This window comes from Pseudophryne corroboree, unplaced genomic scaffold (genome assembly GCF_028390025.1).
Source record: "Pseudophryne corroboree isolate aPseCor3 unplaced genomic scaffold, aPseCor3.hap2 scaffold_218, whole genome shotgun sequence".
Lineage (NCBI taxonomy): Eukaryota > Metazoa > Chordata > Amphibia > Anura > Myobatrachidae > Pseudophryne > Pseudophryne corroboree.
The window spans coordinates 424,146-451,901 of NW_026968826.1; the positions used below are offsets into that span (position 1 = coordinate 424,146).

The 27,756-nt window shown below is 41.7% G+C and overlaps 13 non-coding genes and 1 pseudogene across 13 annotated transcripts; 6 read left to right on the forward strand and 8 right to left on the reverse strand.

The window, feature by feature from the left end:
* Positions 1-405: 405 nt before the first annotated feature.
* On the reverse strand, positions 406-569 carry LOC135007366 (U1 spliceosomal RNA). The gene has a single exon (XR_010207401.1). It is a non-coding gene; the product is annotated as a U1 spliceosomal RNA (small nuclear RNA).
* A 152-nt stretch (positions 570-721) lies between these two features.
* LOC135007172 (U1 spliceosomal RNA) lies at positions 722-885 on the reverse strand. Its single transcript, XR_010207224.1, has one exon. It is a non-coding gene; the product is annotated as a U1 spliceosomal RNA (small nuclear RNA).
* A 671-nt stretch (positions 886-1,556) lies between these two features.
* LOC135007358 (U1 spliceosomal RNA) lies at positions 1,557-1,719 on the reverse strand. Its single transcript, XR_010207394.1, has one exon. It is a non-coding gene; the product is annotated as a U1 spliceosomal RNA (small nuclear RNA).
* Positions 1,720-1,871: 152 nt separating this feature from the next.
* On the reverse strand, positions 1,872-2,035 carry LOC135007037 (U1 spliceosomal RNA). The gene has a single exon (XR_010207094.1). It is a non-coding gene; the product is annotated as a U1 spliceosomal RNA (small nuclear RNA).
* A 3,773-nt stretch (positions 2,036-5,808) lies between these two features.
* On the forward strand, positions 5,809-5,987 carry LOC135006867 (U1 spliceosomal RNA; annotated as a pseudogene).
* A 12,255-nt stretch (positions 5,988-18,242) lies between these two features.
* Positions 18,243-18,406, reverse strand: LOC135007088 (U1 spliceosomal RNA). Its single transcript, XR_010207144.1, has one exon. It is a non-coding gene; the product is annotated as a U1 spliceosomal RNA (small nuclear RNA).
* Positions 18,407-19,077: 671 nt separating this feature from the next.
* LOC135007461 (U1 spliceosomal RNA) lies at positions 19,078-19,240 on the reverse strand. Its single transcript, XR_010207449.1, has one exon. It is a non-coding gene; the product is annotated as a U1 spliceosomal RNA (small nuclear RNA).
* Positions 19,241-19,392: 152 nt separating this feature from the next.
* Positions 19,393-19,556, reverse strand: LOC135007057 (U1 spliceosomal RNA). The gene has a single exon (XR_010207114.1). It is a non-coding gene; the product is annotated as a U1 spliceosomal RNA (small nuclear RNA).
* Positions 19,557-20,227: 671 nt separating this feature from the next.
* LOC135007311 (U1 spliceosomal RNA) lies at positions 20,228-20,390 on the reverse strand. Its single transcript, XR_010207354.1, has one exon. It is a non-coding gene; the product is annotated as a U1 spliceosomal RNA (small nuclear RNA).
* Positions 20,391-20,534: 144 nt separating this feature from the next.
* On the forward strand, positions 20,535-20,650 carry LOC135006889 (U5 spliceosomal RNA). Its single transcript, XR_010206955.1, has one exon. It is a non-coding gene; the product is annotated as a U5 spliceosomal RNA (small nuclear RNA).
* Positions 20,651-20,920: 270 nt separating this feature from the next.
* Positions 20,921-21,036, forward strand: LOC135006884 (U5 spliceosomal RNA). The gene has a single exon (XR_010206950.1). It is a non-coding gene; the product is annotated as a U5 spliceosomal RNA (small nuclear RNA).
* Positions 21,037-21,322: 286 nt separating this feature from the next.
* LOC135006924 (U5 spliceosomal RNA) lies at positions 21,323-21,438 on the forward strand. Its single transcript, XR_010206988.1, has one exon. It is a non-coding gene; the product is annotated as a U5 spliceosomal RNA (small nuclear RNA).
* A 274-nt stretch (positions 21,439-21,712) lies between these two features.
* LOC135006916 (U5 spliceosomal RNA) lies at positions 21,713-21,828 on the forward strand. Its single transcript, XR_010206980.1, has one exon. It is a non-coding gene; the product is annotated as a U5 spliceosomal RNA (small nuclear RNA).
* Positions 21,829-22,103: 275 nt separating this feature from the next.
* LOC135006938 (U5 spliceosomal RNA) lies at positions 22,104-22,219 on the forward strand. Its single transcript, XR_010207001.1, has one exon. It is a non-coding gene; the product is annotated as a U5 spliceosomal RNA (small nuclear RNA).
* The last annotated feature ends 5,537 nt before the right edge of the window (positions 22,220-27,756 follow it).

Sequence of the window (27,756 nt, forward strand, 5' to 3'; positions counted from 1 at the left end):
TGGGCCAAAGTTGGCTGGAACCCTCATCTGCATATGAAAAGAGAAAAGGGGTATGCAGGGCATGGCGGCCTTTTGCGGCGCTTGGATGACCCTTAGTTCGCATTAAACACCTCCACCCTCCGTCGGTGTGGGGCTCATGTTGGCTATGCCCCAGCCCCTGAAGCATTCAAGCTGATTTCTTGCAGCAGCTGGGCACTGTAACAGCTCCAGAGCTGCTCTGAAAGGCAAGTAAAAGGGTGTGGGCCCTGCAGCACTACCTGTAGTTTGCATTGTGCGTTGGAAGGCACAAAGTAAGCAGACAGGAGAAGTCAGGAGAGTGCACAAGGGCATAGAAGGCAGCGGCTCAAGAAAAGAGAAGTGGAAACAGACAGCAAACTAGGCTGGAGAGAGACCTGAGACAAAGAGATCTGAATTATACGAGTAGCCGACTAGAGGAAACACAAATTATGCAGTCAAGTGTCCCACATTTGGGGAAATCGTAGGAGCAGCACACCCAGAGTGCAATGGGTGAGCCTTGCCCTGGGAGAAGCACCTTCCTGATCATAGTATCTCACCTGGCAGGTAAGTAGGAGTTGGGCTAGAGATGGGGAGGGTCGCTGCTCGGGCACCCCCCTGTCAAGTGAAGGAGATCCAACTGAGGCAGCACAAGGAAACTCTCGAAAAAAGAACAAGGCTAGAGGAAGATCTGAGACAAAGAAATCTGTCTTTTACCAGAGCTGACCAGAGGAAAGCACAAACACAGTCCCCCACTACCACAATTAATGCAGTCGAGTTTCCCACATTTGGGGAAATCACAGGGGTCAGCATACCCAGAATGCAATGAATGAACCTCACCCTGGGAGAACAATCTTCATGACCATGGAAACTTCTATGCAAAATAAGTATGATTTGGGATAGGGCTGGGGAGGGCCGCTGCTCAGGCACATCTCTGTCAAGTAAAGGAGATTCAACTGAGGCAGCACAAGGGAACTCTCATCTGGGGACAACAACTGCAGGGAAAACACATATTTTCAGATGAACATGGGAGGGCAGAAGGCTGCCTAATACTGAAGCACCCCCAAACAACAAACCAAATGTAACAACTAGTAAAAGCATTCCTGGGAGAAGGTCTGCAGAAGACGGATTTGCATACGGTGATGTCATCCAAGCAGTGGGCCAAAGTTGGCTGGAACCCTCATCTGCATATGAAAAGAGAAAAGGGTTATGCAGGGCATGGCGGCCTTTTGCGGTGCTTGGATGACCCCTAGTTCGCATTAAATACCTCCACCCTCCTTCGGTGTGGGGCTCATGTTGGCTATGCCCCAGCCCCTGAAGCATTCAAGCTGATTTCTTGCAGCAGCTGGGCACTGTAACAGCTCCAGAGCTGCTCTGTACGGCAAGTAAAAGGGTGTGGGCCCTGCAGCACTACCTGTAGTTCGCATTGTGCGTTGGAAGGCACAAAGTAAGCAGACGGGAGAAGTCAGGATAGTGCGCAAGGGCATAGAAGGGAGCGGCTCAAGAAAACAGAAGTGGAAACAGACAGCAAACTAGGCTGGAGAGAGACCTGAGACAAAGAGATCTGAATTATACGAGAGCCGACCAGGGGAAACACAAATTATGCAGTCAAGTTTCCCACATTTGGGGAAATCGCAGGAGCAGCACACCCAGAGTGCAATGGGTGCGCCTTGCCCTGGGAGAAGCACCTTCATGATCATAGTATCTCACCTGGCAGGTATGTAGGAGTTGGGCTAGAGCTGGGGAGGGTCGCTGCTCGGGTACCCCCCTGTCAAGTGAAGGAGGTCAAACTGAGGCAGCACAATGGAACTCTCGAAAGAAGAACAAGGCTAGAGGAAGATCTGAGACAAAGAAATCTGACTTTTACCAGAGCTGACCAGAGGAAAACACAAACACAGTCCCCCACTACCACAAATAATGCAGTTGAGTTTCCCACATTTGGGGAAATCACAGGGGTCAGCATACCCAGAATGCAATGAATGAACCTCACCCTGGGAGAACAATCTTTATGACCATGGTATCTCCTATGCAAAATAAGTATGATTTGAGATAGGGCTGGGGAGGGCCGCTGCTCAGGCACATCTCTGTCAAGTAAAGGAGATTCAACTGAGGCAGCACAAGGGAACTCTCATCTGGGGACAACAACTGCCGGGAGAACACATATTTTCAGATGAACATGGGAGGGCAGAAGGCTGCCTAATACTGAAGCACGCCCAAACAACAAACCAAATGCAACAACTAGTACAAGCATTCCTGGGAGAAGGTCTGCAGAAGACGGATTTGCATACGGTGATGTCATCCAAGCAGTGGGCCAAAGTTGGCTGGAACCCTCATCTGCATATGTTGAAGATACAATTTGTGAATTGCATTTAACACTATCTCCCTTTCCTGGGGAGAAGATGGTAGGGCCGATTTGAAAAACCGGCGAGGAGGCACCTCTTCGAATTTCAGCTTGTAACCCTGAGAAACAATTTCTATTGCCTAGGGATCCACCTGCGAATGAACCCAGATGTGGCTGAAAACTCGAAGACGTGCCCCCAACTGGGCGGACTCCTTTAGCGGAGCCCCAGCGTCATGCGGTGGATTTTGTAGAGGCCGGGGAGGACTTCTGTTCCTGGGAACTAGCTGTGTTGTGCAGCTTCTTCCCTCTGCCCTTACCTCTGGCAAGAAAGGACGCACCTCGTACTTTCTTGTTTCTCTGTGATCGAAAGGACTGTATTTGATAATGTGGTGCTTTCTTAGGCTGTGAGGGAATATAAGGCAAAAAATTTGATTTACCAGCTGTAGCTGTGGAGACTAGGTCCGAGAGACCTTCCCCAAACAATTCCTCACCCCTGTAAGGTAAAACCTCCATATGCCTTTTTGAGTCGGCATCACCTGTCCATTGCCGGGTCCATAGGACTCGTCTAGCAGAAATCGACATAGCGTTTATTCTAGAACCCAGTAGACTAATGTCACTTTGAGCATCTCTCATATATAGGACAGCATCTTTTATATGCCCTATGGTCAATAACATAGCATCCTTATCTAGGGTCTCAATCTCTGCTGATAAGGTATCTGTCCATGCTGCCACCGCGCTACAACCCCGGCCGACGCAATTGCCGGTCTGAGTAAGGTACCAGAATGTGTGTAAATGGACTTTAGGGTAACCTCCTGCTTGCGGTCAGCAGGGTCCCTGATGGTAGCCGTATCCTGGGATGGCAGCGCTACCTTTTTGGATAAGCGTGTCAATGCTTTATCCACCCTAGGGGAGGATTCCCACCGTATCCTGTCCATTGGCGGGAAAGGATACGCCATAAGAATCCTTTTGGGAATCTGCAGCTTTTTGTCTGGAGATTCCCAAGCTTTTTCACATAATTCGTTCAACTCATGTGAGGAGGGAAAGGTTATCTCAGGTTTCTTTCCCTTATACATGTGTACCCTCGTGTCAGGGACAGGGGACTCTGTGATGTGCAAAACATCTTTTATTGCAATAATCATATATCGAATACATTTAGCCAATTTTGGCTGTAACTTTGCATCATCGTAGTCGACACTGGAGTCAGAATCTGTGTCGGTATCTGTGTCAACTATTTGGGATAGTGGGCGCTTTTGAGACCCCGAAGGTCCCTGCGACATAGGGACAGGCATGGGTTGACTCCCTGACTGTTCCCTAGCTTCAGCTTTGTCTAATCTCTTGTGTAATAAGTTTACATTAGCACTTAAAACATTCCACATATCCATCCAGTCAGGTGTCGGCGTTGTCGATGGAGACACCACATTAATTTGCTCCTGCTCCTCTCTAGGAGAGCCTTCTACCTCAGACATGTCGACACACGTGTACCGACACACCATACGCTCAGGGAATCCTCTTATCTGAGGACAGTTCCCCAACAAGGCCCTTTGGAGAGACAGAGAGAGAGAGTATGCCAGCACACACCCCAGCGCTATATGACCCAGGAAAAAAACACAATAATTTTATGTTTACCCAGTAGCGCTGTATTTCCATATATATATGCGCCTAATTATGTGCCCCCCTCTTCTTTAAGACCCTCTTTCTACCGTGGTATAAGCAGGGGAGAGTCCGTGGAGCTTCCCCTCAGCGGTGCTGTGGAGAAAATGGCGCTGGTGAGTGCTGAGGGAGAAGCCCCACCCCCTCAGCGACGGGCTTCTGTCCCGCTCAAATATAGTAAAAAAATGGCGGGGGCTCTTATATATATATATACAGTGCCTAGCTGCATATATATTTATTTTGCCAAAGAGAGGTCTATATTGCTGCCCAGGGCGTCCCCCCTGCGCCCTTCACCCTTACACTGACTGCCGTGTGTGAGGTGTATTGGAGCAATGGAGCACAGCTTTACTGCTGTGCGTTACCTCAGTGAAGATCATGAAGTCTTCCGCCGCCTCTGAAGTCTTCTTTTCTTCTCATACTCACCCGGCTTCTATCTTCCGGCTCTGCGAGGGGGACGGCGGTGCGGCTCTGGGACGGACGGCGAGGGTGAGACCTGCGTACCGATCCCTCTGGAGCTAATGCTGTACAGTAGCCTAAGAAGCAGAGCCTATCAACTCACAGAAGTAGGTGTGCATCTCTCCCCTCCGCCCCTCGATGCAGGGAGTCTGTTGCCAGCAGGCTCCCTGAAAATAAAAAAATCTAACAAATATACTTTCTGTCAGGAAACTCAGGAGAGCTCCCTGAAAAGCACCCAGTCTCCTCTGGGCACAGTAGTAAACTGAGGTCTGGAGGAGGGGCATAGAGGGAGGAGCCAGTGCACACCCAGATCTAAAGTCTTTCTTAAAGTGCCCATGTCTCCTGCGGAGCCCGTCTATCCCCCATGGTCCTTACGGAATCCCCAGCATCCTCTAGGACGTAAGAGAAAAATTATGCTGGCAGAAAAATCCAATTGAGTGATTAAACAGCTCCAGAGCTGCTCTGTAAGGCAAGTAAAAGGGTGTGGGCCCTGCAGCACTACCTGTAGTTTGCATTGTGCATTGGAAGCCTAGTTTGCTGTCTGTTTCCACTTCTTTTTTCTTGAGCCCCTCCCGTCTATACCCTTGTGCACTATCCTGACTTCTCCTCCCGTCTGCTTACTTTGTGCCTTCCAATGCACAATGCAAACTACAGGTAGTGCTGCAGGGCCCACACCCTTTTACTTGCCTTACAGAGCAGCTCTTGAGCTGTTACAGTGCCCAGCTGCTGCAAGAAATCAGCGTGAATGCTTCAGGGGCTGGGGCATGGCCAACATGAGCCCCACACCGAAGGAGGGTGGGGGTGTTTAATGCGAACTAGGGGTCTCGCACAATGCGAACTACAGGTATTGCTGCAGGGCCCACACCCTTTTACTTGCCTTACAGAGCAGCTCTGGAGCTGTTACAGTGCCCAGCTGCTGCAAGAAATCAGCTTGAATCCTTCAGGGGCTGGGGCATAGCCAACATGAGCCCCACACCGACGGAGGGTGGAGGTGTTTAATGCGAACTAGGGGTCATCCAAGTGCCGCAAAAGGCCGCCATGCCCTGCACACCCCTTTTCTCTTTTCATATGCAGACGAGGGTTGAAGCCAACTTTGACCCACTGCTTGGATGACATCGCCATATGCAAATCCATCTGCTGCAGGCCTTCCCCCAGGAATGCTTGCACTAGTTGTTGCATTTGGTTTGTTGTTTGGGGGTGCTTCAGTATTAGGCAGCCTTCTGCCCTCCCATGTTCATCTGAAAATATGTGTTCTCCCTGCAGTTGTTGTCCCCAGATGAGAGTTCCCTTGTGCTGCCTCAGTTGAATCTCCTTTACTTGACAGAGATGTGCCTGAGCAGCGGCCCTCCCCAGCCCTATCCCAAATCATACTTATTTTGCATAGGAGATACCATGGTCATGAAGACTGTTCTCCCAGGGTGCGGTTCATTCATTGCATTCTGGGTATGCTGACCTCTGTGATTTCCCCAAATGTGGGAAACTCGACTGCATTATTTAATGCGAACTAGGGGTCATCCAAGCACCGCAAAAGGCCGCCATGCCCTGCATACCCCTTTTCTCTTTTCATAAGCAGACGAGGTTTGAAGCCAACTTTGACCCAATGCTTGGATGACATCACTTGCTGCCTTTCCAATGAAGCAAGTTTAATTTAATAATAGGTGAAAAACCATCCCTACAAAGGTGTTAATCAGATACTTGGCTTTGTGGACACTTTTCAGAGCACAAATTTGTTAGCATAAAAATAAAGCCAGAAAATGAAGAGCTGTTTAATCACTCAATTGGATTTTTCTGCCAGCATATTTCTTTTTCTCTGCAACCCACTGCTAAATTGTGCTTCCTAGCTGTTTTTATAAAATCACTGAATCAAATCTAACTCTGATTACATCAGAGAAGGCCAGGTACCCTACACCATAACAGGGGGTTTGAAATTTTGACTTGTCTACTTAAAGATCACCAAAATCTGATAACAAGGTCAATTAAGTCCCTGGGTGGGATTGAACCACCAACCTTTTGGTTAATAGCCTTACACACTAACTGATTGCGCCACAGCGACACTTTGCAAAAGTACATACTGACAAAGGCTAATAAGCATTCATCTAGAACGATTCCTAGAAACATTTTAAAAAGTCAATAATGTGGAGAGTTTTTGTAAGATGTTTCTTCCATCAACCAATGAAGAAACACATTGGTACTTTCCCATGATGAGTGAGTGCTTCAGGATCTTTTGCACTTACATGTGCAGCAGAGTACTGTAATGGAAGCATGCTGGGTCCATAACCCAGAGGTAGGCATATTGAAACTATCCTCTGCTATATGCATTTTTTTTTGTTAATTAAAGTAATCCAAAACTGGGATTGATATTTTTGCTCTTTTATTTTTACTTAAAGTACAATAACTTTTACCATTTTAATTTGTTTTAATAGTATATTGACAGTATTGTTTTCTTTCAAAAATCCAATTAATTTTCTTTACCCGATTATTAAAATGGTAATTGACAAAAACAAACTACATTGTCACCAGAAGAGCAATACAAAATGTACAAGTGATATATTAAAATCATCTTTCCAGCTTGAATTTCAATGATGCATTGGGGCAACGATTTTGTGAGAAACATCTTCACCCTTAAATAAAGATTTTCTTAATTCCTTACCTGTGTGCTAATTAGATATCACCTTGTTTTCACATTAAACAGACTTCCACATGAGAAAACAGCAAAGATGCAGTGGCGTTAATGTTTCCTGGTGTCAACCTGTATTATTTCCGTAGATATTGAAATGAGGATGCATCTTGCTGCCTTTCCAATGAAGCAAGTTTAATTTAGTAATAGGTGAAAAACCATCCCTACAAAGATGTTAATCAGATACTTGGCTTTGTGGACACTTTTCAGAGAACAAATTTGTAATCATAAAAATAAAGCCAGAAAATGAAGAGCTGTTTAATCACTCAATTGGATTTTTCTGCCAGCATTTTTCTTTTTCTCTGCAACCCACTGCTAAATTGTGCTTCCTAGCTGTTTTTTTATAAAATCACTTAATCAAATCTAACTCTGATTACATCAGAGAAGGCCAGGTACCCTATACCATAAGAGGGGGTTTGCAATTTTGACTTGTCTACTTAAATATCACCAAAATGTGATCACAAGGTCAATTACGTCCCGGGGTGGGATTGAACCACCGACCTTTTGATAAATAGCTGAACACACTAACCGATTGCGCCACAGAGACACTTTGCAAAAAGCACATACTGACAAAGACTAATAAGCATTCATCTAGAACGTTTCCTAGAAAAACTTTAAAAAGTCAATAATCTGGAGAGTTTTTGTAAGATGTTTCACCAGCAACCAATGAAGAAACACATTAGTACTTTCGCATGATGAGTGAGTGCTTCAGGATCTCTTGCACTTACATGTGCAGCAGAGTACTGCAATGGAAGCATGCTGGGCCCATAACCCAGAGGTAGGCAGATTGAAACTATCCTTTGCTATATGCATTTTTTTTTTGTTCATTAAAGTAATCCAAAACTGGGATTGATATTTTAGCTTTTATTTTTACTTAAAGTACAATAACTTTTACCATTTTAATTTGTTTTAATAGTATATTGACAGTATTGTTTTCTTTCAAAAATCCACTTAATTTTCTTTACCCTATTATTAAAATGGTAATTGACAAAAACAAACTACATTGTCACCAGAAGAGCAATACAAAATGTACAAGTGATATATTAAAATCATCTTTCCAGCTTGAATTTCAATGATGCATTGGGGCAACGATTTTGTGAGAAACACCTTCACCCTTAAATAAAGATTTTCTTAATTCCTTACCTGTGTGCTAATTAGATATCACCTTGTTTTCACATTAAACAGACTTCCACATGCGAAAGCAGCAAGGATGCAGTGGCGTTAATGTTTCCTGGTGTCAACCTGTATTATTTCAGTAGACATTGAAATGAGGATGCATCTTGCTGCCTTTCCAATGAAGCAAGTTTAATTTAGTAATAGGTGAAAAACCATCCCTACAAAGGTGTTAATCAGAGACTTGGCTTTGTGGACACTTTTCAGAGAACAAATTTGTTAGCATAAAAATAAAGCCAGAAAATGAAGAGCTGTTTAATCACTCAATTGGATTTTTTTGCCAGCATATTTCTTTTTCTCTGCAACCCACTGCTAAATTGTGCTTCCTAGCTGTTTTTATAAAATCACTGAATCAAATCTAACTCTGATTACATCAGAGAAGGCCAGGTACCCTACACCATAACAGGGGGTTTGAAATTTTGACTTGTCTACTTAAAGATCACCAAAATCTGATAACAAGGTCAATTACGTCCCTGGGTGGGATTGAACCACCAACCTTTTGGTTAATAACCATACACACTAACTGATTGCGCCACAGCGACACTTTGCAAAAAGCACATACTGACAAAGACTAATAAGCATTCATCTAGAACGTTTCCTAGAAAAACTTTAAAAAGTCAATAATCTGGAGAGTTTTTGTAAGATGTTTCTTCCAGCAACCAATGAAGAAACACATTAGTACTTTCGCATGATGAGTGAGTGCTTCAGGATCTCTTGCACTTACATGTGCAGCAGAGTACTGCAATGGAAGCATGCTGGGCCCATAACCCAGAGGTAGGCAGATTGAAACTATCCTTTGCTATATGAATTTTTTTTTTTGTTCATTAAAGTAATCCAAAACTGGGATTGATATTTTCGCTTTTATTTTTACTTAAAGTACAATAACTTTTACCATTTTAATTTGTTTTAATAGTATATTGACAGTATTGTTTTCTTTCAAAAATCCACTTAATTTTCTTTACCCTATTATTAAAATGGTAATTGACAAAAACAAACTACATTGTCACCATAAGAGCAATACAAAATGTACAAGTGATATATTAAAATCATCTTTCCAGCTTGAATTTCAATGATGCATTGGGGCAACGATTTTGTGAGAAACATCTTCACCCTTAAATAAAGATTTTCTTAATTCCTTACCTGTGTGCTAATTAGATATCACCTTGTTTTCACATTAAACAGACTTCCACATGAGAAAGCAGCAAGGATGCAGTGGCGTTAATGTTTCCTGGTGTCAACCTGTATTATTTCAGTAGATATTGAAATGAGGATACATCTTGCTGCCTTTCCAATGAAGCAAGTTTAATTTAGTAATAGGTGAAAAACCATCCCTACAAATATGTTAATCAGATACTTGGCTTTGTGGACACTTTTCAGAGAACAAATTAGTTAGCATAAAAATAAAGCCAGAAAATGAAGAGCTGTTTAAACACTCAATTGGATTTTTGTGCCAGCATATTTCTTTTTCTCTGCAACCCACTGCCAAATTGTGCTTCCTAGCTGTTTTTATAAAATCACTGAATCAAATCTAACTCTGATTACATCAGAGAAGGCCAGGTACCCTACACCATAACAGGGGGTTTGAAATTTTGACTTGTCTACTTAAAGATCACCAAAATCTGATAACAAGGTCAATTAAATCCCTGGGTGGGATTGAACAACCAACCTTTTGGTTAATAGCCTTACACACTAACTGATTGCGCCACAGCTACACTTAGCAAAAGTACATACTGACAAAGGCTAATAAGCATTCATCTAGAACGATTCCTAGAAACATTTTAAAAAGTCAATAATGTGGAGAGTTTTTGTAAGATGTTTCTTCCATCAACCAATGAAGAAACACATTGGTACTTTCCCATGATAAGTGAGTGCTTCAGGACCTCTTGCACTTACATGTGCAGCAGAGTACTGTAATGGAAGCATGCTGGGTCCATAACCCAGAGGTAGGCAAATTGAAACTATCCTCTGCTATATGCATTTTTTTTTGTTAATTAAAGTAATCCAAAACTGGGATTGATATTTTTGCTCTTTTATTTTTACTTAAAGTACAATAACTTTTACCATTTTAATTTGTTTTAATAGTACATTGACAGTATTGTTTTCTTTCAAAAATCCACTTAATTTTCTTTACCCGATTATTAAAATGGTAATTGACAAAAACAAACTACATTGTCACCAGAAGAGCAATACAAAATGTACAAGTGATATATTAAAATCATCTTTCCAGCTTGAATTTCAATGATGCATTGGGGCAACGATTTTGTGAGAAACATCTTCACCCTTAAATAAAGATTTTCTTAATTCCTTACCTGTGTGCTAATTAGATATCACCTTGTTTTCACATTAAACAGACTTCCACATGCGAAAGCAGCAAGGATGCAGTGGCGTTAATGTTTCCTGGTGTCAACCTGTATTATTTCAGTAGACATTGAAATGAAGATGCATCTTGCTGCCTTTCCAATGAAGCAAGTTTAATTTAGTAATAGGTGAAAAACCATCCCTACAAAGGTGTTAATCAGAGACTTGTCTTTGTGGACACTTTTCAGAGAACAAATTTGTTAGTATAAAAATAAAGCCAGAAAATGAAGAGCTGTTTAATCACTCAATTGGATTTTTCTGCCAGCATATTTCTTTTTCTCTGCAACCCACTGCTAAATTGTTCTTCCTAGCTCTTTTTATAAAATCACTGAATCAAATCTAACTCTGATTACATTAGAGAAGGCCAGGTACCCTACACCATAACAGGGGGTTTGAAATTTTGACTTGTCTACTTAAAGATCACCAAAATCTGATAACAAGGTCAATTAAGTCCCTGGGTGGGATTGAACCACCAACCTTTTGGTTAATAGCCTTACACACTAACTGATTGCGCCAAAACAACACTTTGCAAAAGAACATACTGACAAAGGCTAATAAGCATTCATCTAGAACGATTCCTAGAAACATTTTAAAAAGTCAATAATGTGGAGAGTTTTTGTAAGATGTTTCTTCCATCAACCAATGAAGAAACACATTGGTACTTTCCCATGATAAGTGAGTGCTTCAGGACCTCTTGCACTTACATGTGCAACAGAGTACTGTAATGGAAGCATGCTGGGTCCATAACCCAGAGGTAGGCAGATTGAAACTATCCTCTGCTATATGCATTTTTTTTTGTTAATTAAAGTAATCCAAAACTGGGATTGATATTTTTGCTCTTTTATTTTTACTTAAAGTACAATAACTTTTACCATTTTAATTTGTTTTAATAGTATATTGACAGTATTGTTTTCTTTCAAAAATCCAATTAATTTTCTTTACCCGATTATTAAAATGGTAATTGACAAAAACAAACTACATTGTCACCAGAAGAGCAATACAAAATGTACAAGTGATATATTAAAATCATCTTTCCAGCTTGAATTTCAATGATGCATTGGGGCAACGATTTTGTGAGAAACATCTTCACCCTTAAATAAAGATTTTCTTAATTCCTTACCTGTGTGCTAATTAGATATCACCTTGTTTTCACATTAAACAGACTTCCACATGCGAAAGCAGCAAGGATGCAGTGGCGTTAATGTTTCCTGGTGTCAACCTGTATTATTTCAGTAGACATTGAAATGAGGATGCATCTTGCTGCCTTTCCAATGAAGCAAGTTTAATTTAGTAATAGGTGAAAAACCATCCCTACAAAGGTGTTAATCAGAGACTTGGCTTTGTGGACACTTTTCAGAGAACAAATTTGTTAGTATAAAAATAAAGCCAGAAAATGAAGAGCTGTTTAATCACTCAATTGGATTTTTCTGCCAGCATATTTCTTTTTCTCTGCAACCCACTGCTAAATTGTGCTTCCTAGCTGTTTTTATAAAATCACTGAATCAAATCTAAACATCAGAGAAGGCCAGGTACCCTACACCATAACAGTGGGTTTGAAATTTTGACTTGTCTACTTAAAGATCACCAAAATCTGATAACAAGGTCAATTAAGTCCCTGGGTGGGATTGAACCACCAACCTTTTGGTTAATAGCCTTACACACTAACTGATTGCGCCACAGCGACACTTTGCAAAAGTACTTACTGACAAAGGCTAATAAGCATTCATCTAGAATGATTCCTAGAAACATTTTAAAAAGTCAATAATGTGGAGAGTTTTTGTAAGATGTTTCTTCCATCAACCAATGAAGAAACACATTGGTACTTTCCCATGATGAGTGAGTGCTTCAGGATCTCTTGCACTTACATGTGCAGCAGAGTACTGTAATGGAAGCATGCTGGGTCCATAACCCAGAGGTAGGCAGATTGAAACTATCCTCTGCTATATGCATTTTTTTTGTTAATTAAAGTAATCCAAAACTGGGATTGATATTTTTGCTCTTTTATTTTTACTTAAAGTACAATAACTTTTACCATTTTAATTTGTTTTAATAGTATTGTTTTCTTTCAAAAATCCAATTAATTTTCTTTACCCGATTATTAAAATGGTAATTGACAAAAACAAACTACATTGTCACCAGAAGAGCAATACAAAATGTACAAGTGATATATTAAAATCATCTTTCCAGCTTGAATTTCAATGATGCATTGGGGCAACGATTTTGTGAGAAACATCTTCACCCTTAAATAAAGATGTTCTTAATTCCTTACCTGTGTGCTAATTAGATATCACCTTGTTTTCACATTAAACAGACTTCCACATGAGAAAACAGCAAAGATGCAGTGGCGTTAATGTTTCCTGGTGTCAACCTGTATTATTTCCGTAGATATTGAAATGAGGATGCATCTTGCTGCCTTTCCAATGAAGCAAGTTTAATTTAGTAATAGGTGAAAAACCATCCCTACAAAGATGTTAATCAGATACTTGGCTTTGTGGACACTTTTCAGAGAACAAATTTGTTATCATAAAAATAAAGCCAGAAAATGAAGAGCTGTTTAATCACTCAATTGGATTTTTCTGCCAGCATTTTTCTTTTTCTCTGCAACCCACTGCTAAATTGTGCTTCCTAGCTGTTTTTTTTATAAAATCACTTAATCAAATCTAACTCTGATTACATCAGAGAAGGCCAGGTACCCTACACCATAAGAGGGGGTTTGCAATTTTGACTTGTCTACTTAAATATTACCAAAATCTGATCACAAGGTCAATTACGTCCCTGGATGGGATTGAACCACCAACCTTTTGATTAATAGCTGAACACACTAACCGATCGCGCCACAGAGACACTTTGCGAAAAGTACATACTGACAAAGACTAATAAGCATTCATCTAGAACGTTTCCTAGAAAAACTTTAAAAAGTCAATAATCTGGAGAGTTTTTGTAAGATGTTTCTTCCAGCAACCAATGAAGAAACACATTGTTACTTTCGCATGATGAGTGAGTGCTTCAGGATCTCTTGCACTTACATGTGCAGCAGAGTACTGCAATGGAAGCATGCTGGGCCCATAACCCAGAGGTAGGCAGATTGAAACTATCCTTTGCTATATGCATTTTTTTTTTGTTCATTAAAATAATCCAAAACTGGGATTGATATTTTAGCTTTTTTTTTTACTTAAAGTACAATAACTTTTACCATTTTAATTTGTTTTAATAGTATATTGACAGTATTGTTTTCTTTCAAAAATCCAATTAATTTTCTTTACCCGATTATTAAAATGGTAATTGACAAAAACAAACTACAGTGTCACCAGAAGAGCAATACAAAATGTACAAGTGATATATTAAAATCATCTTTCCAGCTTGAATTTCAATGATGCATTGGGGCAACGATTTTGTGAGAAACATCTTCACCCTTAAATAAAGATTTTCTTAATTCCTTACCTGTGTGCTAATTAGATATCACCTTGTTTTCACATTAAACAGACTTCCACATGAGAAAGCAGCAAGGATGCAGTGGCGTTAATGTTTCCGGGTGTCAACCTGTATTATTTCAGTAGATATTGAAATGAGGATGCATCTTGCTGCCTTTCCAATGAAGCAAGTTTAATTTAGTAATAGGTGAAAAACCATCCCTACAAATATGTTAATCAGATACTTGGCTTTGTGGACACTTTTCAGAGAACAAATTCGTTAGCATAAAAATAAAGCCAGAAAATGAAGAGCTGTTTAATCACTCAATTGGATTTTTCTGCCAGCATATTTCTTTTTCTCTGCAACCCACTGCTAAATTGTGCTTCCTAGTTGTTTTTTTTATAAAATCACTGATTCAAATCTAACTCTGATTACATCAGAGTAGGCCAGGTACCCTACACCATAAGAAGGGGGTTTGAAATTTTGACTTGTCTACTTAAAGATCACCAAAATCTGATAACAAGGTCAATTACATCCCTGGGTGGGATTGAACCACCAACCCTTTGATTAATAACCAAACACACTAACAGATTGCGCCACAGAGACACTTTACAAACGTACATACTGACAAAGGCTAATAAGCATTCATCTAGAACGTTTCCTAGAAAAACTTTAAAAAGTCAATAATCTGGAGAGTTTTTGTAAGATGTTTCTTCCATCAACCAACGAAGAAACACATTGGTACTTTCCCATGATGAGTGAGTGCTTCAGGATCTCTTGCACTTACATGTGCAGCAGAGTACTGCAATGGAAAAATGCTGGGCCCATAACCCAGAGGTAGGCAGATTGAAACTATCCTCTGCTATATGCATTTTTTTTTGTTAATTAAAGTAATCCAAAACTGGGATTGATATTTTTGCTCTTTTATTTTTACTTAAAGTACAATAACTTTTACCATTTTAATTTGTTTTAATAGTATATTGACAGTATTGTTTTCTTTCAAAAATCCACTTAATTTTCTTTACCCTATTATTAAAATGGTAATTGACAAAAACAAACTACATTGTCACCAGAAGAGCAATACAAAATGTACAAGTGATATATTAAAATCATCTTTCCAGCTTGAATTTCAATGATGCATTGGGGCAACGATTTTGTGAGAAACACCTTCACCCTTAAATAAAGATTTTCTTAATTCCTTACCTGTGTGCTAATTAGATATCACCTTGTTTTCACATTAAACAGACTTCCACATGCGAAAGCAGCAAGGATGCAGTGGCGTTAATGTTTCCTGGTGTCAACCTGTATTATTTCAGTAGACATTGAAATGAGGATGCATCTTGCTGCCTTTCCAATGAAGCAAGTTTAATTTAGTAATAGGTGAAAAACCATCCCTACAAAGGTGTTAATCAGAGACTTGGCTTTGTGGACACTTTTCAGAGAACAAATTTGTTAGCATAAAAATAAAGCCAGAAAATGAAGAGCTGTTTAATCACTCAATTGGATTTTTTTGCCAGCATATTTCTTTTTCTCTGCAACCCACTGCTAAATTGTGCTTCCTAGCTGTTTTTATAAAATCACTGAATCAAATATAACTCTGATTACATCAGAGAAGGCCAGGTACCCTACACCATAACAGGGGGTTTGAAATTTTGACTTGTCTACTTAAAGATCACCAAAATCTGATAACAAGGTCAATTACGTCCCTGGGTGGGATTGAACCACCAACCTTTTGGTTAATAACCATACACACTAACTGATTGCGCCACAGCGACACTTTGCAAAAGTACATACTGACAAAGGCTAATAAGCATTCATCTAGAACGTTTCCTAGAAACATTTTAAAAAGTCAATAATGTGGAGAGTTTTTGTAAGATGTTTCTTCCATCAACCAATGAAGAAACACATTGGTACTTTCCCATGATAAGTGAGTGCTTCAGGACCTCTTGCACTTACATGTGCAGCAGAGTACTGTAATGGAAGCATGCTGGGTCCATAACCCAGAGGTAGGCAGATTGAAACTATCCTCTGCTATATGCATTTTTTTTTTGTTAATTAAAGTAATCCAAAACTGGGATTGATATTTTTGCTCTTTTATTTTTACTTAAAGTACAATAACTTTTACCATTTTAATTTGTTTTAATAGTATATTGACAGTATTGTTTTCTTTCAAAAATCCAATTAATTTTCTTTACCCGATTATTAAAATGGTAATTGACAAAAACAAACTACATTGTCACCAGAAGAGCAATACAAAATGTACAAGTGATATATTAAAATCATCTTTCCAGCTTGAATTTCAATGATGCATTGGGGCAACGATTTTGTGAGAAACATCTTCACCCTTAAATAAAGATTTTCTTAATTCCTTACCTGTGTGCTAATTAGATATCACCTTGTTTTCACATTAAACAGACTTCCACATGCGAAAGCAGCAAGGATGCAGTGGCGTTAATGTTTCCTGGTGTCAACCTGTATTATTTCAGTAGACATTGAAATGAGGATGCATCTTGCTGCCTTTCCAATGAAGCAAGTTTAATTTAGTAATAGGTGAAAAACCATCCCTACAAAGGTGTTAATCAGAGACTTAGCTTTGTGGACACTTTTCAGAGAACAAATTTGTTAGCATAAAAATAAAGCCAGAAAATGAAGAGCTGTTTAATCACTCAATTGGATTTTTCTGCCAGCATATTTCTTTTTCTCTGCAACCCACTGCTAAATTGTGCTTCCTAGCTGTTTTTTTTTATAAAATCACTGATTCAAATCTAACTCTGATTACATCAGAGTAGGCCAGGTACCCTACACCATAAGAAGGGGGTTTGAAATTTTGACTTGTCTACTTAAAGATCACCAAAATCTGATAACAAGGTCAATTACATCCCTGGGTGGGATTGAACCACCAACCCTTTGATTAATAACCAAACACACTAACAGATTGCGCCACAGAGACACTTTACAAACGTACGTACTGACAAAGGCTAATAAGCATTCATCTAGAACGTTTCCTAGAAAAACTTTAAAAAGTCAATAATCTGGAGAGTTTTTGTAAGATGTTTCTTCCATCAATCAACGAAGAAACACATTGGTACTTTCCCATGATGAGTGAGTGCTTCAGGATCTCTTGCACTTACATGTGCAGCAGAGTACTGCAATGGAAAAATGCTGGGCCCATAACCCAGAGGTAGGCAGATTGAAACTATCCTCTGCTATATGCATTTTTTTTGTTAATTAAAGTAATCCAAAACTGGGATTGATATTTTTGCTCTTTTATTTTTACTTAAAGTACACTAACTTTTACCATTTTAATTTGTTTTAATAGTATATTGACAGTATTGTTTTCTTTCAAAAATCCACTTAATTTTCTTTACCCTATTATTAAAATGGTAATTGACAAAAACAAACTACATTGTCACCAGAAGAGCAATACAAAATGTACAAGTGATATATTAAAATCATCTTTCCAGCTTGAATTTCAATGATGCATTGGGGCAACGATTTTGTGAGAAACACCTTCACCCTTAAATAAAGATTTTCTTAATTCCTTACCTGTGTGCTAATTAGATATCACCTTGTTTTCACATTAAACAGACTTCCACATGCGAAAGCAGCAAGGATGCAGTGGCGTTAATGTTTCCTGGTGTCAACCTGTATTATTTCAGTAGACATTGAAATGAGGATGCATCTTGCTGCCTTTCCAATGAAGCAAGTTTAATTTAGTAATAGGTGAAAAACCATCCCTACAAAGGTGTTAATCAGAGACTTGGCTTTGTGGACACTTTTCAGAGAACAAATTTGTTAGCATAAAAATAAAGCCAGAAAATGAAGAGCTGTTTAATCACTCAATTGGATTTTTTTGCCAGCATATTTCTTTTTCTCTGCAACCCACTGCTAAATTGTGCTTCCTAGCTGTTTTTATAAAATCACTGAATCAAATCTAACTCTGATTACATCAGAGAAGGCCAGGTACCCTACACCATAACAGGGGGTTTGAAATTTTGACTTGTCTACTTAAATATCACCAAAATCTGATAACAAGGTCAATTACGTCCCTTAGTGGGATTGAACCACCAACCTTTTGATTAATAACCATACACACTGAGGCAGCACAAGGGAACTCTCGAAAGAAGAACAAGGCTAGAGGAAGAACTGAAACAAAGAAATCTGACTTTTACTAGAGCTGACCAGAGGAAAGCACAAACACAGTCCCCCACTACCACAAATAATGCAGTTGAGTTTCCCACATTTGGGGAAATCACATGGGTCAGCATACCCAGAATGCAATGAATGAACCTCACCCTGGGAGAACAATCTTCAAGACCATGGTCTCTCCTATGCAAAATAAGTATGATTTGGGATAGGGCTGGGGAGGGCCGCTGCTCAGGCACATCTCTGTCAAGTAAAGGAGATTCAACTGAGGCAGCACAAGGGAACTCTCATCTGGGGACAACAACTGCAGGGAGAACACATATTTTCAGATGAACATGGGAGGGCAGAAGGCTGCCTAATACTGAAGCACCCCCAAACAACAAACCAAATGCAACAACTAGTGCAAGCATTCCTGGGGGAAGGCCTGCAGCAGATGGATTTGCATATGGTGATGCCATCCAAGCAGTGGGTCAAAGTTGGCTTCAACCCTCGTCTGCATATGAAAAGAGAAAAGGGGCGTGCAGGGCATGGCGGCCTTTTGCGGCGCTTGGATGACCCCTAGTTCGCATTACACACCTCCACCCTCCTTCGGTGTGGGGCTCATGTTGGCTATGCCCCAGCCCCTGAAGCATTCAAGCTGATTTCTTGCAGCAGCTGGGCACTGTAACTGCTCCAGAGCTGCTCTGTAAGGCAAGTAAAAGGGTGTGGGCCCTGCAGCACTACCTGTAGTTTGCATTGTGCGTTGGAAGGCACGAAGTAAGCAGACGGGAGAAGTCAGGATAGTGCGCAAGGGCATGGAAGGGAGCGGCTCAAGAAAAGAGAAGTGGAAACAGACAGCAAACTAGGCTGGAGAGAGACCTGAGACAAAGAGATCTGAATTATACGAGAGCCGACCAAGGGAAACACAAATTATGCAGTCAAGTTTCCCACATTTGGGGAAATCACAGGGGCAGCACAACTAGAGTGCAATGGGTGAGCCTTGCCCTGGGAGAAGCACCTTCATGATCATAGTATCTCACCTGGCAGGTAAGTAGGAGTTGGGCTAGAGCTGGGGAGGGTCGCTGCTCGGGCACCCCCTTGTCAAGTGAAAGAGATCCAACTGAGGCAGCACAAGGGAACTCTCGAAAGAAGAACAAGGCTAGAGGAAGATCTGAGATAAAGAAATCTGATTTTTACCAGAGCTGACCAGAGGAAAGCACAAACACAGTCCCCCACTACCACAAATAATGCAGTCGAGTTTCCCACATTTGGGGAAATCACAGGGGTCAGCATACCCAGAATGCAATGAATGAACCTCACCCTGGGAGAACAATCTTCATGACCATGGTATCGCCTATGCAAAATAAGTATGATTTGGGATAGGGCTGGGGAGGGCCGCTGCTCAGGCACATCTCTGTCAAGTAAAGGAGATTCAACTGAGGCAGCACAAGGGAACTCTCATCTGGGGACAACAACTGCAGGGAGAACACATATTTTCAGATGAACATGGGAGGGCAGAAGGCTGCCTAATACTGAAGCACCCCCAAACAACAAACCAAATGCAACAACTAGTGCAAGCATTCCTGGGGGAAGGCCTGCAGCAGATGGATTTGCATATGGTGATGTCATCCAAACAGTGGGTCAAAGTTGGCTTCAACCCTCGTCTGCATATGAAAAGAGACAAGGGGCGTGCAGGGCATGGCGGCCTTTTGCGGCGCTTGGATGACCCCTAGTTCGCATTACACACCTCCACCCTCCTTCGGTGTGGGGCTCATGTTGGCTATTCCCCAGCCCCTGAAGCATTCAAGCTGATTTCTTGCAGCAGCTGGGCACTGTAACTGCTCCAGAGACGCTCTGTAAGGCAAGTAAAAGGGTGTGGGTCCTGCAGCACTACCTGTAGTTTGCATTGTGCGTTGGAAGGCACGAAGTAAGCAGACGGGAGAAGTCAGGATAGTGCGCAAGGGCATAGAAGGGAGCGGCTCAAGAAAAGAGAAGTAGAAACAGACAGCAAACTAGGCTGGAGAGAGACCTGAGACAAAGAGATCTGAATTATACGAGAGCCGACCAGGGGAAACACAAATTATGCAGTCAAGTTTCCCACATTTGGGGAAATCGCAGAAGCAGCACACCCAGAGTGCAATGGGTGAGCCTTGCCCTGGGAGAAGCACCTTCATGATCATAGTATCTCACCTGGCAGGTAAGTAGGAGTTGGGCTAGAGCTGGGGAGGGTCGCTGCTCGAGCATCCCCCTGTCAAGTAAAGGAGATTCAACTGAGGCAGCACAAGGGAACTCTCATCTGGGGACAACAACTGCAGGGAGAACACATATTTTCAGATAAAAATCTTGGTCATGCTCTGGTTTCTCTTCAGAACGAACAAATCTTTCGCCTTTTACTAAAGATTTCCGTGGAGAGGAGCAAAACCGAGTTTTATCTCAATTTTTGCATGCCCCATCTTTTTGGGGTTTCTTTTATCGGTTTAAAGATAGAATGAGTGTGCTTTAATGTAAGCTCATTTGCATAGAAATGACAGTAAATGTTTGTTTCTTTTCAAACAGAACTTTCTTGACCATGCTACTTGCTTGAAAGATCTGGGAGCACATGGAATACAGTACAAACCATGCTTATAGCAAGGAGAAGACAGGTGAGAAATCTGCTTTCTTTCAAATTGGGCGCTCACTTTGATCTGAATAAGGACTGCTGGCACGGCACTCAGGCGACAGGTGGAATCTTGGTCATGCTCTGGTTTCTCTTCAGAACGAACAAATCTTTCGCCTTTTACTAAAGATTTCCGTGGAGAGGAGCAAAACTGAGTTTTATCTCAATTTTTGCATGCCCCATATTATTGGGGTTTCTTTTATCGGATTAAAGACAGAACGAGTGTGCTTTCTTGTTAGCTTTAATGTAAGTTTATTTGCATAACAATGACAATAAATGTCTGTTTCTTTTCAAGCAGAACTTTCTTGACCATACTAATTGCTTGAAAGATCTGGGAGCACATGGAAAAGAGTACAAACCATGCTTATAGCAAGGGGAAGCCTGGTGAGAAATCTGCTTTCTTTCTTTCAAATTGGGTGCTCACTTTGAGCTGAATGAGGACTGCTGGCACGGCACTCAGGCGACAGGTGGAATCTTGGTCATGCTCTGGTTTCTCTTCAGAACGAACAAATCTTTCGCCTTTTACTAAAGATTTCCATGGAGAGGAGCAAAACTGAGTTTTATCTCAATTTTTGCATGCCCCGTCTTATTGGGGTTTCTTTTATCAGTTTAAAGATAGAACGAGTGTGCTTTAATGTAAGCTCATTTGCGTAGAAATGACAGTAAATGTTTGTTTCTTTTCAAACAGAACTTTCTTGACTATACTAATTGCTTGAAAGATCTGGGAGCACATGGAAAAGAGTACAAACCATGTTTATAGCAAGGGGAAGCTTGGTGAGAAATCTGCTTTCTTTCTTTCAAATTGGGTGCTCACTTTGAGCTGAATGAGGACTGCTGGCATGGCACTCAGGCGACAGGTAGAATCTTGGTCATGCTGTGGTTTCTCTTCAGAACGAACAAATCTTTCGCCTTTTACTAAAGATTTCCGTGGAGAGGAGCAAAACTGAGTTTTATCTCAATTTTTGCATGCCCCATCTTATTGGGGTTTTATTTTATTGGTTTAAAGATAGAACGAGTGTGCTTTAATGTAAGCTCATTTGCATAGAAATGACAGTAAATGTTTGTTTCTTTTCAAACAGAACTTTCTTGACCACACTAATTGTTTGAAAGATCTGGGAGCACATGGAAAAGAGTACAAACCATGTTTATAGCAAGGGGAAGCCTGGTGAGAAATCTGCTTTCTTTCATTCAAATTGGGTGCTCACTTTGAGCTGAATGAGAACTGCTGGCATGGCACTCAGGCGACAGGTGGAATCTTGGTCATGCTCTGGTTTCTCTTCAGAACTAACAAATATTTCGCCTTTTATTAAAGATTTCCGTGGAGAGGAGCAAAACTGAGTTTTATCTCAATTTTTGCATGCCCCATATTATTGGGGTTTCTTTTATCAGTTTAAAGACAGAACGAGTGTGCTTTCTTGTTAGCTTTAATGTAAGTTTATTTGCATAACAATGACAGTAAATGTTTGTTTCTTTTCAAACAGAACTTTCTTGACCATGCTACTTGCTTGAAAGATCTGGGAGCACATGGAAAACAGTACAAACCATGCAGTATCACAAGAGCCTTTATTTGATCTTTCATGAAGATAGAGCAGAATTGAGGACACGTCAACAATTTCTGCCGAAGGTGGTTCATCTTTCCACATGGTGCCTTTGGCCACTGACACCTTCGTTGAGTCAAAGTCTCTGGCTGTGGTCAGAACTTTGAAAATTTATGTCACCAGAACGGTTCAGATTAGGAAAACAGAGGCTCTGTTTGTCCTGTATGCTCCCAACATGATTGGGTGTCCTGCTTCCATGCAGACCATTATGCGCTGGATCTGTGGTAAGATTCAGCATGCTCATTCCACGGCAGGATTGCCGTTACTGAATTAGGTGAAGACCCATTCTACTAGAAAGGTGGGTTCATCCTGGGCAGCTGGTCGGGGAGTCTCGGCATTGCAACTTTGCCGAGCAGCTATTTAGTAAACACTTTTGCTAAGTTTTACAAGTTTGATACCTTGGCTGATGATAACCTCAAGTTGGGTCATTCGGTGCTGCAGAGTCGTACGCACTCTCCCACCCGTTCAAGAGCTTTGGTATAACCCCATGGTTCTTAATGTGACCCCAGCATCCTCTAGGTCGTATGAGAAAATAGGATTTTAATACCTACCGGTAAATCCTTTTCTCTTAGTACGTAGAGGATGCTGGGCACCCGTCCCAGTCCATACTGTGTCTGCAGTTATTACTTGTGGTTATACACATGTTGTGTTACGGTTCTGGTCAGCTTTTTGCTGCAATTGTTCATGCCGTTGGCTTGTGTTCTGTTGAATGCCACGTTCTGCGGCATGCTTAAGGTGTGAGCTGGTAAGATGCTCACCTTAGTTTAACAATAAATCCTTTCCTCGAAATGTCCGTCTCCCTGGGCACAGTTCCTATAACTGGAGTCTGGAGGAGGGGCATAGAGGGAGGAGCCAGTTCACACCCTTTGAAAGTCTTAAAGTGCCCATGTCTCTTGCGGATCCCATCTATACCCCATGGTTCTTAATGTGACCCCAGCATCCTCTACGGACTAAGAGAAAAGGATGCCCTTGTGTACTATCCTGACTTCTCCTCCCGTCTGCTTACTTTGTGCCTTCCAACGCACAATGCGAACTACAGGTGGTGCTGCAGGGCCCACACCCTTTTACTTGCCTTACAGAGCAGCTCTGGAGCTGTTACAGTGCCCAGCTGCTGCAAGAAATCAGCATGAATGCTTCAGGGGATGGGGCATGGCCAACATGAGCCCCACACCAAAGGAGGGTGGGGGTGTTTAATGCGAACTAGGGGTCATCCAAGCACTGCAAAAGGCCGCCATGCCCTGCATGCCCCTTTTCTCTTTTTATATGCAGATGAGGGTTCCAGCCAACTTTGGCCCACTGCTTGGATGACATCACCGTATGCAAATCCGTCTGCTGCAGACCTTCCCCCAGGAATGCTTGTACTAGTTGTTGGATATGGTTTGATATTTGATGGTGCTTCAGTATTAGGCAGCCTTCCGCCCTCCCATGTTCATCTGAAAAGATGTGGTCTCCCTGCAGTTGTTGTCCCCAGACGAGAGTTCCCTTGTGCTTCCTCAGTTGAATCTCCTTAACTTGACGGGGGAGGGGCTGCCCGAGCTGCCACCCTCCCCAGCCCTATCCCAACTCATACTTATTTTACATATTAGATCTCTTGATCATGAAGATTGTTCTCACAGGGTGAGGTTCATCCATTATATTTTAAAATAGGAAGGTACAAATTACATATTTGAATTGCATCTATGTGCTGGATTCAAATGTCCCCCCCCCCTTCCTTTCTCAATTGTGCCCGTCAGCAGCTATTCTAAGGTTGCTGCCAATGGGTGTGACACATTAATTTCTTCTGTGGGGTACACTGGACTCCACAAGGATTCACATTGGGGTGTAGAGTAGGATCTTGATCTGAGGCACCAACCGGCTCAAAGCTTTTGACTGTTCCCAAGAAGCTCAGTGCATTCTCCTCTATAACCCCGCTTCCATGAACAGGGAGCTCAGTTTGTAGTTGGTGCCTTCAGTAGCAGGCCAATTAACAGGGGCCTGCCTCAGGCAGCCTATTCTTAGCTATTAATTTTGACAAGAAAAGAAGAACTTGTTTTATGAGAATCTACAAGGGCTGCAGCAGGCTAGGTCTAATAGACATCTTTACTGCAGCTTCATCACTCCCAGCGGCGCTGTATACTCCCGTGCCCTGGTTGCTGGGTCACTGCAGCGGAGGCTCCGGTTTCATCCTAAGGTCAGTCACACACACACCACCCTTCCGGATCACGAGGCCGCTGATGAAGGGGAGCGAGGCCGTAGGGGGTGGGCCGTGTGCGCACTGCGGTGGACACTGATTACTGGGCAGCCGCTCCACTAGCCACCAGGTACAGTTAAGGAGCACAGGTCTGGGGGTTTTTCTCCTATATTAACCCAATTTTGTACTGCCCGCAGCGCATTGTGATAGGTAATAGGGCCTGATTCAGGTTGGATTGCAATCGCAATAAGCGATCCAACTGCAAAAATTGCTAAGAGCATACGCATGTGCCTGCATTTTCTGCGGCACCCCGCAGAGAATGTGATCGCCTCTGCCTGTCAATCGGGGCGGGGAAGGGGGGGAGAGGTGGGTCAGCAACACTCCATTTCCAAGTCAGGGATGGAGCGGTGCGGGGGCAAGGCTTCAAAATGGGGTCTGCAACGGAGGAGACACAGGGGGCGTGGTCACAGCGGCTGTATGACATCACATTCAGCCGCTGTGATCACAAAAATGGTGGCGGCTTCCTGCGCGCACATACAGTCTGCACCAGCAGGAGCCTACACCATTTTTTATGATCACGCTGAACTGCAGTGCGACTGCAATTACAGCATGGTCAAGAAGGGAGGCGTCATGCTGGGTGGCCATGCCCTGTCACTGTGCAGGAGCCAGCACCGCTCACACACTAGTCCCCGGGTGCAGCCCCCAACCCCCGGGACACCCGGAGCAACAAAATGTAGATTCAGGCCACCAGGCCACGCCCCTACCTATGAAACCATGCCTCCTTTTTACCATTGCGCTGCTTATCTGCGCGCACTGCATTACAATCTCCCTCGCCACCTCTCTGGGTGTCACCAGTGATAGTGACACCTCTGCCATGCTTGTAGCAGCTGGTCCTAAGATCTACGCCTCAAACCCTGAGTGTTTGCCCTTGTGACTTGTTGATCATCATAGCGAAGCAGATGCTTACAGAAAACTGCAGGGGCTTAGATTGAAAATAAAAAAATTGATGGGTATAAGGTAGAGAGGAGCGGGTTCGGTTCTCCGAGAACCGAATTCCCCACGAACTCCACGTTGTTTACACTGGTCCGAGGCAGGCTCGGTTGTTCCCGCCTGACTCGGAAAACCTGAACAAGGGAAAATGTCATCATCCCGCTGTCGGATTCTCGCGAGATTCGGATTCCATATAAAGAGCTGCGCGTTGCTGCCATTTTTACTCGTGCATTGAAGAGAGAGCGGAGAGGACGTGGCTATGTTCTCTCAGTGGAAATCTCAATATCAGTGCTCAGTATCAGTGGTTACTTATTGCTGCTCAGTAATACTAGTAGTGTGTCTCTCCTGCTCAGTGTCAGTTCTCAGTAGTATCCTCATCAGTGCTCAGTATCACTGCTCATTGTCTTGTGCTGCATTGTGGTGCTCAGCATACTACAGTACATTACTAATAGTCCAGTGCTGCATCTTGCTGCTCAGTGTCAGTTCTAGTATCCTCATCAGTGCTCACTATCACTGCTCATTGCATTGTGGTGTTCTGTATACTACAATAACATAGTAATATAGTAACATAGTTTTTGAGGTTGAATAGAGGCAAATTGCCCATCGTGTTCAACCTGTTTTAAGTTGTGATGATTCTACATACTTGCTGAATAATGTTTTATGACTAGTTAGCTACTATAACTCATGTTACCCCCGGATTAACCATGTTGATATTTTAAGTATTATAACCTTGGATAGCTTTTTCATTCAGAAATGTATCCATTCCTTTTTTAAATCCAATTACAGAGTCCGCCATTACCACCTTCCCTGGCAGGGAATTCCACATCCTGATTGCCCTAACAGTGAAGAAACCTTTCCTCCATTGCGTTCTGAACTTTCCTCCAGTCGCAGCGAGTGACCACGTGTTCGTTTAATAAATAATTCCTCTGATAACTCTTTGTTATGTATCTTTACATATTTGAAGATATTAATAATATCTCCTCTTAGGCACCTCTTTTCTAGTGTATAAATATTCAGCCTAGTAAGTCTTTCCTTATAGTCCAGTATTTTTAGGCCTTTAATCAATTTAGTCTTCAGGATCTCTTACACTTCCATGAGCAGCAGAGTAGTGCAATGGAAGCATGCTGGGCCCATAACCCAGAGGTTGATTGATCGAAACTATCCTCTGCTATGTGCATTTTTTTTTGTTAATTAAAGTAATCAAAAACTGGGATTGATATTTTTGCTCTTTTATTTTTACTTAAAGTACAATAACTTTTACCATTTTAATTTGTTTTAATAGTATATTGACAGTATTGTTTTCTTTCAAAAATCCAATTAATTTTCTTTACCCGATTATTAAAATGGTAATTGACAAAACAAACTACATTGTCACCAGAAGAGCAATGCAAAATGTACAAGTGATATATTAAAATCATCTTTCCAGCTTGAATTTCAATGATGCATTGGGGCAACGATTTTGTGAGAAACATCTTCACCCTTAAATAAAGATTTTCTTAATTCCTTACCTGTGTGCTAATTAGATATCACCTTGTTTTCACATTAAACAGACTTCCACATGCGAAAGCAGCAAGGATGCAGTGGCGTTAATGTTTCCTGGTGTCAACCTGTATTATTTCAGTAGACATTGAAATGAGGATGCATCTTGCTGCCTTTCCAATGAAGCAAGTTTAATTTAGTAATAGGTGAAAAACCATCCCTACAAAGGTGTTAATCAGAGACTTGGCTTTGTGGACACTTTTCAGAGAACAAATTTGTTAGTATAAAAATAAAGCCAGAAAATGAAGAGCTGTTTAATCACTCAATTGGATTTTTCTGCCAGCATATTTCTTTTTCTCTGCAACCCACTGCTAAATTGTGCTTCCTAGCTGTTTTTATAAAATCACTGAATCAAATCTAAACATCAGAGAAGGCCAGGTACCCTACACCATAACAGTGGGTTTGAAATTTTGACTTGTCTACTTAAAGATCACCAAAATCTGATAACAAGGTCAATTAAGTCCCTGGGTGGGATTGAACCACCAACCTTTTGGTTAATAGCCTTACACACTAACTGATTGCGCCACAGAGACACCTTGCAAAAGTCAATACTGACAAAGGCTAATAATCATTCATCTAGAACGTTTCCTAGAAAAACTTTAAAAAGTCAATAATCAA